At 29.6% G+C, this 11,534-nt stretch overlaps 1 pseudogene; it reads left to right on the top strand.

The window, feature by feature from the left end:
- The first annotated feature begins 8,425 nt into the window (after positions 1 to 8,425).
- Positions 8,426 to 11,094, top strand: LOC102596490 (inactive TPR repeat-containing thioredoxin TTL3-like; annotated as a pseudogene).
- Positions 11,095 to 11,534: the final 440 nt, after the last annotated feature.

The following is an 11,534-nucleotide window of genomic DNA, read 5'->3' as shown; positions in this document are numbered from 1 at the left end:
AAATTTGGGCTTGTAAAATTTTGTAAATATTATATATATAATTTTATTTTATTTATAGATAAAAAAAATTATTTATAATCTACTTTGTTAATATATTTTTAGTTAGTTTATAGTTTTCAATGTTTATATATTTTATTTTAAATTTGGGCTTGTAAAATTTTGTAAATATTATATATATAATTTTATTTTATTTATAGATAAAAAATTTTATTTATAATCTACTTTGTTAATATATTTTTAGTTAGTTTATAGTTTTCAATGTTTATATATTTTATTTTAAATTTGGGCTTGTAAAATTTTGTAAATATTATATATATAATTTTATTTTATTTATAGATAAAAAAATATTACTTATAATCTACTTTGTGAATATATTTTTAGTTAGTTTATAGCTTTCAATGTTTATATATTTTATTTCAAATTTGGGCTTGTAAAATTTTGTAAATATTATATATATAATTTTATTTTATTTATAGATAAAAAAATATTACTTATAATCTACTTTGTGAATATATTTTTAGTTAGTTTATAGCTTTCAATGTTTATATATTTTATTTCAAATTTGGGCTTGTAAAATTTTGTAAATATTATATATATAATTTTATTTTATTTATAGATAAAAAAATATTACTTATAATCTACTTTGTGAATATATTTTTAGTTAGTTTATAGCTTTCAATGTTTATATATTTTATTTCAAATTTGGGCTTGTAAAATTTTGTAAATATTATATATATAATTTTATTTTATTTATAGATAAAAAAATATTACTTATAATCTACTTTGTGAATATATTTTTAGTTAGTTTATAGCTTTCAATGTTTATATATTTTATTTCAAATTTGGGCTTGTAAAATTTTGTAAATATTATATATATAATTTTATTTTATTTATAGATAGTTACACTTTTCCAACTTTATCATAATTGTAGGATACTTATAAGACTAGAAGGTACTCTCTAATAGTGCATATAATTATTTTGTTTGTTCAAACATGTTTTTATTTGTATGCAACCTCAATTTTTATATCAATTATGTAGAAACTTTAATAGTGAATAATTTCGATCATTATTATTAATAGAACATAAGAAGAATTATTACTCAAAATCTTTACGTTAATAAAAATATAAATTGTTGTAACTATTATTTATAGATGATTAAAAAAATAAAATTGGGAAGAAAATAGTAAGTAAAAATTACACGTTATATTAAATTATCTTTACATTAATAAAAAAAGAAATTGTTGTTAGTATTATTTGTAATATAATTAAACAAAAATAACAATGGGAAGAAAATAATAAGTAAAGATTACACGTTGTATTAAAATAATAAGTATTAAAAATTATGATAAATTTTATAATAGTCATAACAGGAATTTACGCAATAATTACTATATTAGAATACTAGAAAAATTGATAAGTTCCTCGACATCTAATCATTGATTAAAATTTAAATTATTATTTTCTTCTGCGAAAGTTTAAGAGATTAAATTAATGTTTTAAAAAATAATATTAATTATTTTCAATGATTAATAAGAAAATGTATATAGCAAGTACATGTATTATTATTACATTATTTATATCCACTCTATATTAAATCATTTTTCTATTATAGTTTGACGCAAATTTCAGAATGTAAAGAATGTTTTGGATTCGAAAAATAAATATTCAAAATATACTAACATGTCATTTAATCTTATGATATTTTACATTTCATGTGAAAAAAAATTAAATATTAATTTTTTAATATGAAAAATATTAATTTATTAATACAACATAAAAGTAATAAAGGACAATATATAAAAATATTTGAAGTATTTGATATTTTATTAAATTAAAATAATTCTAAATTAATATATAGCCGCGCAACGCGCGGGTACGTATACTAGTGAAGAACAATAATAAAGAAGAAGACAATTGAGTTAATATTTATTTTTTCCAAGTTTATTTTAACACATGACCAATTTTTATTGGTCAGTGCTGTCTAAAAGCTGCACCCACGCGCTTAACATAGGTGAAATCACGGACTCAGCCACGTAGGCCGAAAAGTGGTAAACAATTAACTAAAAAATAAGTTCAGGGGGGTAATAGGACCTTAGTAAAGGTTAGGTGTGTCTCAGGGATTTTGGGCATAGGCTGGGGGGATACTTATGCATTTTCCCAACAACATGTTGAATATTTTATTTTATGACGAAGGAACCTACAATCATTATCCTTTGAGTTTGTGTAGGATAAACTCCACTCTTGTATAATAGCCAAGAAATTACACAAAAGAGCGCCATATTGAATTCTTTCATACTAATTAATACTCCTCTCGTCTCAATTTATGTGATTGTATGTCATTGAACTTAAAATTTAGGAATAAAAGATTTATTTTTTTAAAAAAATTATGGTCTAAAATAAATCAAAAGTATTCAAATATATATCATCGATCTTATTTCTGAAAAACTGGAAATTAAAGTTCAAAAGTACTAAAATGAAATGATTAAATTTCTTAAGAACGCACAATAATTTTGTGCGCTCCAAACTATAATGACTTGTTTGTTCATTCAAAAATGTTTATATTCTCTGATAGTTCCCGTGAGTGTTTTGATTAAGACAAAACCTAATTATTTGTTTGTTTTCAAGTTGTTACATTAATAATTACCCTTTAATTAACTATAATTAGAAAGTTCCAAACAATTTTTCCACTAATTAATTTCTACTTTATATATTCTTCATCCTATGAAAAATATTTGTCCCTTTGCATCACGGCCTTTCTAACTAGGGAATAAATTTCAATTATTGTTTGAAAATACTTTCAAAAGTCATCATTGATTAACTCACAAAGATAAAAAAAAAACAGGTTAGTATATTTCTTTTACTTTAATTATCTTACTATTTATATGGTTCATTTAATTAGTATTCTCATCTAATTTGTGTAAAGATAAAAACATTTACTACAAACCAAATGATCCGTGATGACAAAAACATTTACTATATAGAGTATATTTATGGGCAAATTAAGGATGATTAGGAGTATAATACTAGTTTTTGATAGATTAAGTAATTAAGAACATTCCTTATTATATTATTGTGCAATTTAATTAGTTGATTAAGTGGACAAATATTATTGAACGTCTTAAAATAATATAATGAACAATTATTATTGAACGGAGGGAGTAACATTTTATGAATTTGTCCTTTGCATCATGAATCTTTGTTGTTATATATCTACTAGAAAAAAAAAACGAAAAAAAAATGTTGTTTATAGCAACATGTTGCATATAATATAAGTAACATTTTTTACTTCCAATGCAAACTTTTAATTAGTCCAATTAGTTCATGTTACTTTATTTCTTATTGTTTGATTATTTACTATTTTATTGTTAATAAAAAAAAAAATTATATTCAAGTTTAGTTTTTATCAGAGCTTTGTTGGCTTTTGTGTTTTCCAAATTAATTTTGAAAATGTTTTTCTTCAGTAGAGGCAATAAGAACAAAAACAATATATTAGTGTAATTCTACAAAATGAGGTGTAGAAAAGGTTTAATGTACACATACATTATCTTTATTTTAGAGGTAAAAATGTTGTTTTCAATAGACCTCAATTTTTATTGAGCGGGGATCTACCAGAAACAACCTCTTTGCCTCACATAAGATATAAATAACATCTATGTATACTCTATATTCCACGTATACTTCAATTATGAATTCACACTGAGTATGTTATTACTGTAATTTATATTGTGTTAGGTTGTTGTAACATATGCTTAGGTCATCAAAAAGTTTCTCTTGGCAACATAGTTTATATACATGGAGATTAATGATGATGTCACAAACCGCATTGGTGTAGGGTGGATGAATAGAGGCTCACATCCAGAGTCTTGTGAGATAAAACAGTGTCATCAAAACTTATGGAAGTTTTTATAGGATGGTTGTTAGACCAATTATCTTGTAGCAGAGTGTTAGCAGTTAAGAACTCGCATGTTCAAAAGACGAAAGTTGCAGAAATAAAGATAATGAGATGGATGTGTAGACATACTAGGAGAGATAGAATTAGAAATGAAGATATCCAAGAGAACATGAAAGTTGCTTTAGAGAAGGAAAAGATGCGAGAAGCGAGACTAATGTGGTTTGAACATGTAAAGAGAGGAGACGCACAAATACTCCAGAGCGGAGGGTACAAATTATGGTAGTAGCCTAGTAGGTAGTAGAATATGGTCTCGTTTATCTCTATACTAGTAGTCGTAGTATTATTTATGTAGTTTCTTGTTCCTCAATTTCTATTATTATTTGTCAATTTTGTACTCGATTATCTTTTAATTATATGTATTTATTTACTGTGTGTAATGCTTTGTCATTCTTAATATTTTTTTACTGGCTTCTTTATTATTGTTACTTCCTTTTCCAATCTATTTTTATTTGTATTTTATTGAGACGATGGTCTATTAGAAACAATTTAGATTTTCATAGTAAAGGTAAGGTCTACGTACAACACCTTCTCTATATTCCACTTTATGAAATTACATTAAGTGTGTTATTATTATTGTAACATATAATTAAGAAATTAATTGTTTACTTTTTAAACGAAATAAAACTTATTCTTACTATTTGTGATACAAACATATTATATTGAGCCGGGCCCAGCTAAAAGTCTATGTGGATGCCACATGACCATGTGGGCCAAAACAAAATGGTGAAGTGTAATTTGTGACGTAGCAACCGTTTTAAAAAAAATATTTTTATATAATATTCTTTTTCAAATGTTTATTGTAACCACAAAATATACCCACCAATGTTTATTATTCCATCCATTTTAATTTATTTATCTTAGTTTGACAGAACTTAAAAAAATTAGATTTTTTTTTTGAATTTTATGATTTAAACTAAGTTAGCGTTTGATTACAAAATCTGGATTTAATTTTGAAAAAATTATATTAAAAAATATGTTTGACCATGACATTTGATTAGATTTTAAAATTTATCTTCTAATATCTGTTTAACCAAAAAATTTGATTGATTTTGAAAATTTATATTCAAATATTTGTTTGACCATGACATTTGATTAGACTTTAAAATTTTGTCTTTCAAAATATTTTAAACTACAATTTATACAGATTAAAACTTTTAAAACTTAATACTTAATAGACTGGTCATTAAAAAAACTAATAAACTAATTATACTTCAATTATAAGTATACACTCATTATCAACTAATCTTTTATGCCCTTTTACGTCTAAAACACTCTAAAAACGAATCTCATCATTTATTTACGGTATTTGTTTTTTCTTTTTTTGGTTCCAATTTTAAATGTGAATACTTTATATTAATTTTCAATATTTTATGGCTATGGTAAAACAGAATTAGTTCTAATAAACGTGAGGTGGTTTAAAAGGAACATATTCCACTGCTAAAAATATGCGGTGTAGCGAATAAGACTACTTCTCTAAGAGTCATAGCTAAGAATTTTTTTTGATAGGGAGCGTTTTCTACTTGATACGAATCGTGATTAGTCGAACTCTAATACGGATATCGACCGAATTAAACAAATCAGACAAATATTGATATTTGGCTATCTTATTAGATGCAACGATCGAGGTTCATTTCGTAATGTAGGATACTTCTATCACCATACATGTTAAATTCATAGAATATAATTTTTCGATAGCTTGAACTTTCTAATATTTTGATCACATAGCAACAACTTGATATAAATCAATTAATATTTGATACTAAAATAATATCTTCTAAACACGCCACTAATTAATAATTAAAGATTTTTAACACATGCCATTAGTATATGATACTTAACTTAATGAATTCATTTTCTCAATAAATAAATAAATAAAAATATGATATACTTAGAGAGCTAATGTATAAATCATACGTATCTTTTATGATTTAACTCGAATATCAATTTGAAGAATTTTGTTATTTTTGATATGAATATAAATATGCAGGTACTTTTTTTTGTTTATCTTTTCCTGTCAAGACAAAAAAAAATAAAAATACTTCCAAAAGTTTGGATGGACTATATAATTTTTTTTATCATCATATTTTGTTATATAAAATCATCTCAGATGGTAACGTTTACATAGTTTATCACGTCTTACTAATATTTATGTTTGTAATAATTCAATATTTGTTGTAATATGCGTTAAGGTGAACATGTCTCAATAATAATCATATTATGAAAATTCATTATAAATTGATTAAGTTAATTATTACAATCGTTTGTCGTATCTCTTCTTCTTTTTCTTTTTTTTCAACAAAAAAAGAATAAATATACATCCGAAATATCGTAAATGGTATGCACATACCTTCCGTCATATTTTTGGGATATTGGTGCCCGTGTCATCCAAAAACTAGAGCATATATGCCCTTCACTCTAATGGAAGACTAAATAGGGACACGTGCATGGCACAATCTTATCCGTCGATCCGATATTTAATAAATATCGGATTGGTGGATAAGATTATGACACGTGTATATCCGTTAGTATAAAGGGTATATATGCTCTAGTTTTTGGATGGCAGGGGCACCAATGTTCCAAAAGTATGACAAAGGATATCTGCATACCATTTACGATAGCTCAGGAATATATTTGTTCATTTTTCCTTTTTTAAATCTATTTCCATTGATAATAGTTATTCATAATAAAGGAATTAAACAAATCAAATGTAAAAATTCAAATCGGCTATATTAATCATCATTCATCATAAATAGAGTAAATAAATTCTCACTGACTATATTTGACTATTTAACACAGTATAATTTAAAGTCGTGTACGTCATAAAAGAGCACGTCTCGACAATAACCATAATAATTGTATTCATCATGATCAATTAGTTTTACGCTGACTATCACTTTATCGCTACGCTTCTCTTTACTCAGATTTAATTGGAGCCAATAATGTGAAGATTTTTTTCACTTAGAGTTTGAAACCGGTTATCTGAAGACAACTGTCATCTTATCACAATCCTGCTCTCTTTACTCAAACTCGAAATCGACAATGTGAAAACCAAATGTCATTTTATTACAGTCCTCCTTCTTTACTCAGATTATTAAAAACTGATAATATGAAAACTAACTCAAATCTTATTGCAATACTTCTTATTCTTTACTCAAATTTTGAACAAGTTATGTGAAATTAACTATCATCTTATCGCGACTCTTATTCATTTACTCAGACTCAGAACAAAAAAATATGAACAAACTTACACAGACGGTGAGACGGACAAAAACTTAATCAATTACTCCCTCCGTCCCTATTTACTTGTCCATATTTCCTTTTTTAGTTGTCCCTATTTAGTTGTCCATTTTGACAAATCAAGAAAGGACAACAAATTTTTTCCTATTATACCCTTATTTACACTTCTTGAAAATTGTAAAAGTGTATGTTGTTTCCCTCCAATTTATTTCACTTGAATTCAAATAAGTGATTGTAATTTTGAAGTGAAAAGTTGTCATAAGGGTAAAATTGTAACTTTACTGTGCTAATCATTGTTGCCTTAATCTGTGTGCCATTTCTAAAGTGGACAACTAAAAAGGGACGGAGGGAGTAATAATTATGTCTAAATAATTAGTTTTAAAAAATATTTTTTTTTATTAAAATCATAATTAAATATAGTTTAGTATAAATAGTTCCTCTGCTTCTCCTTCTTCTTCAACAATTCTCTGTAACAGTATACAAGCTCTCTCTGTAAACCGCTCTCTGTAAACCGCTTGTTTCTCTCTCTAGAAAAAAACTGACATTCATTCTTTGTTTCTACCATTGAAATCACGAGATCCCCATCTTCCTTTCGCCCCCAGTTTTTCGTCTTCAAAGCCATTTTTTCCATTTTCTTGTTGATGATTGATTTACAGTTTTCAATTCTCTAACATTGTAAGTTGTTTCAGTCAATTTTTCAATTACAGAAAAACCCAGTTAGAGATTGAAGCTCTAAGGGATATATATATACATTGGTGCATTTGTTCAAAAATCACCTTGTTGAATTGTATAGAAGAAGAGGAGATTATTTATGGGGTTTTAGAGAAATTCTCTTTCCTCACATTTTTTTCTCCGCTCTTTCTTCTTCAAAGCCATTTTTTCCATTTTGTTGTTATTCTTCTTATGGGTGATTGATTTATTCTCTAACATTGTAGGTTCTAAAAAATGTCGGGTTCTAAAAAGAAGAGTGATTCTGTAAAGGGTTCAAGCTCTTTAGCTGATCAGATGAAAAATTCTTGGAGGATAGAGGATGACGATCCTCGAGTACTGAGACTGGGTTCACCTGTTTCAACATTGAGGAGCCGGTTGAGTTCTAGTAATACAAGGAGCAGTTCGGGTTCATCTACATCGGTATCTGGTCGGAATCTGAGTTCTTCGACTTCTTCGGGTTCTCGGAAAATTTTAAAATAGTTCCCGCCGGGAATATTTGCCCGTCCGGTAACGTGATAACTGGGATGCGTAGTAAGCCTGAACGGACTGTGTTAAATGACAATGAGATGATACCCGGTATGTACGGCTACGGAAGCATAATGCCTGGTGGTGCAATGCCGAAAACCCGTCGTGTTGCCGGTAGTGCTTCGCCAGAATCCAGTGGTGTTGCCTCCAGTTCGAAAGATAATCCGGAGGAGTTGAATACACAAGCGAATGAGATTTACAAGAAGGGTAATTTTGCAGAAGCGTTGAGTCTTTATGATAAAGCTATAGCAATTTCTCCGGGCGATGGTAGATTTCATTGTACTCGAGCTGCTGCATTAATGGGTCTTAAGCGAATAATCGAAGCAGCGAAGGAATGTGAAGAAGCCATTAGATTATCTCCAACATATGTTCGAGCACACCAGCGTTTGGGATCTTTGTTACTTTGGTAAGTGCAATGAATCTTTTTTGTGTGTGTTCGCGAATAGTGATCAACGAATTGTGGTGAAATTTATGTAGGTTGTATCGGAAATTACGTGTTAAATGTGCTATATTTGGTTATCTTTGCCACTTAGGTAAGTGATATAAAAGGTTCAACTGTTTAGAATCTGTGTGTTTGTTTGCGAATCAGTTATAAACGAACATTGGAAATGTATTGGAGATCAAGGGTTAAATGTGCTATATTTGATTATCTGTGCTACTTAGGTAAGTGATATAGGCAGTTCAAACGTTTTGAGTCTCTGTGTGTGTGTTCGTGAATCAGTTAACAAATTTTGGAAATGTGGTGAAATTTATGTATAGGAGATTAAGTGTTAAATACGATAATTGATTAAGTGTTAAATACGGTAAGTGATATAAAACGATTCCAACCTTTAGAATCCATATGTGTGTTTGCGAATCAGTTATCAACAAATCTTTGATTATCTTTGTTACTTAGGCAAGTGATATGTAATGTTCAAATCTTTAGAATCTACATGCCCGTTTGCTTATTGTTGATCATGAATAATGAAAATGTGGTGAACTTTCTGTAGGTTATATTATCTATTAGGCGGGAAATGTGTTATTTTGCTCATCTTTGCTGCCCTTGTTGTTTGCTAATGTAAAACTTTCCTGATTGATGTTTTTTGTGTATGTATATTACCATAGAAATGTCAAACAGGATGCAGGATATGTGTTGATTGGTGCCAACGGGCTGCACTTTACCATCAACTATTTTCTGAATATGTTTGGCAGCAGAACTATTTTCTGTTTCGGTGTTTTCTTGTTCTTTTAGTTCGACTGTTCTCCGAGAAGTTGTGTTTTTCCCTTTCTTTTCCCCTCTTTGTTGGTAGCTTCCACCATCAATTCTATTATCAAACCTCTTCGTTTCTTTACAGTTTATAATTAAACTTGCCACAGCATTCGGTCAATTCCTTATCTGAATTCTATTTTGTCTAGAACAATGAGCGCAATCTCATTCCTGTAAACCTTGCAGTTTAGGACAGGTTGAAAATGCAAGGGAGCACTTATTTTCCCTGGGTCAGAAACCAGATCAAGCCACGTTGCAGAAGTAGCAGGCAGTGACGGAACATATCAACAAATGCACTGACGCCCGGAGACTTGAAGATTGGACGACTACGTTACAAGAAACTGAGGCAGCAACTACTTCTGGAGCTGATTCATCTCCTCAGGTAAAGCATCTTTAGTGGTTACATTCTGTGACGAATAGGTGAATGAAAATTCAAGTGCTGATAGTTAATTCACAGCTATTTGCATGTCAAGCGGAAGCTCATTTGAAGCTACACCAATTGAAGGATGCTGAATTGTGGATTTATAAAGCTAGGACGTATGAACCATCTGCCACAGCACGCCAGTCAAATTTTTTTGGAATGCTCTCTGAAGCATACGTATTCTTTGTCCAAGCTCAGATTGACAGCACTCTTGGAAAGTGAGTATTGAATAGGTTGTAATATAAAAATAAAAGAGGTTCAGCCATATTATGAGAGAACTGATCATGAATATCTGCAGGTTTGATGATGCGTGTATTGCCATTGAAAGAGCTGCACGAATCGATCTTCAAAGTGCTGAAGTTACTGGTAAACTCAAAAACATGAGGCTGGTGGGTAAAGCTCGTACTCTTGGCAACGAGCATTTTCATTCTAAAAGATATGCCCAAGATTGTAGTGCTTATGGGGAAGGGCTCTTGCTTGATTCTTCAAATTCAATTCTCTACTACAATAGAGCAAATTGCTGGTTTAAACTTGGAGAGTTTGAAAAATCTCTGGCTGATAGCAACCATGCTCTCCTTATCCGGCCACAATATACTAAAGCTCTTTTCCGAAAAGCTACCTCAAATATCAAGGTGTGACATGCCACCTTTAAATCTTAATTGGTTCTTTTTTACTTTTTCTTGATAATTGCTGCTGTTTGAGCAAAAATCATAAATTTGATCGTATGCAATGCATTATAGCTGGAAAGATGGGCTGATGCTGTGAGAGATTATGAGATTCTGCGGCAGGAACATCCAACTAACGAAGAGGTTGCTGAAAATTTATCCCTTGCCCGAGTTGAATTAAAGAAGTCACGCAGAGAAGGTGATGGCAAGGTGGAGTTGGTTTCAGATCTTGAGAAGTTCCGGGCTGCGATTGCATCTGCTAGGCTTTCCTGCATCAGTCAGTATGTTAACCTTCCTTATATCATTTACTATATAACTCAACAACTACTGTTGTAAACTGTAGGTGCATCTGTGGCCCATTTTAATGAATTATCCAACCCACAATGCATGTGGATCTCCTCAGTCATGGATACCTTGAGCGCCAAATATCGTTCAGTAATTTTCTCAAGGTAAACAATCATAGGCAACACGTCGTGCTTTTAAGGCAGACGGGAACACCTAGACTCTAAGCTGCTATTATATTTCTTACAATGCACAACAGGGGAATGATCTTTTCTTCTGTTTTCTACTGAAGGTGGACGTGAAACAGAGCCCAGCAATCGCTACAGCAGAGAAAATTACAGTAGTACCTACATTTACGCTTTACAAGGATGGCAGTTGTGTGGTGGATACGGTTACCGCAACTCCAGATTTGTTGGAGTTCTTGATTAAGAACACCCTCTTCGATCCCATCTAGAAAGGATTTTACATATACATGTGACATTTAACCATGGTTG

The sequence above is a fragment of the Solanum tuberosum genome, unplaced genomic scaffold, assembly GCF_000226075.1.
Source record: "Solanum tuberosum cultivar DM 1-3 516 R44 unplaced genomic scaffold, SolTub_3.0 scf00312, whole genome shotgun sequence".
Taxonomy (NCBI): domain Eukaryota; kingdom Viridiplantae; phylum Streptophyta; class Magnoliopsida; order Solanales; family Solanaceae; genus Solanum; species Solanum tuberosum.
Note: the sequence above shows the minus strand (reverse complement) of the source record. Positions and strands in the feature narration are given on the sequence as shown.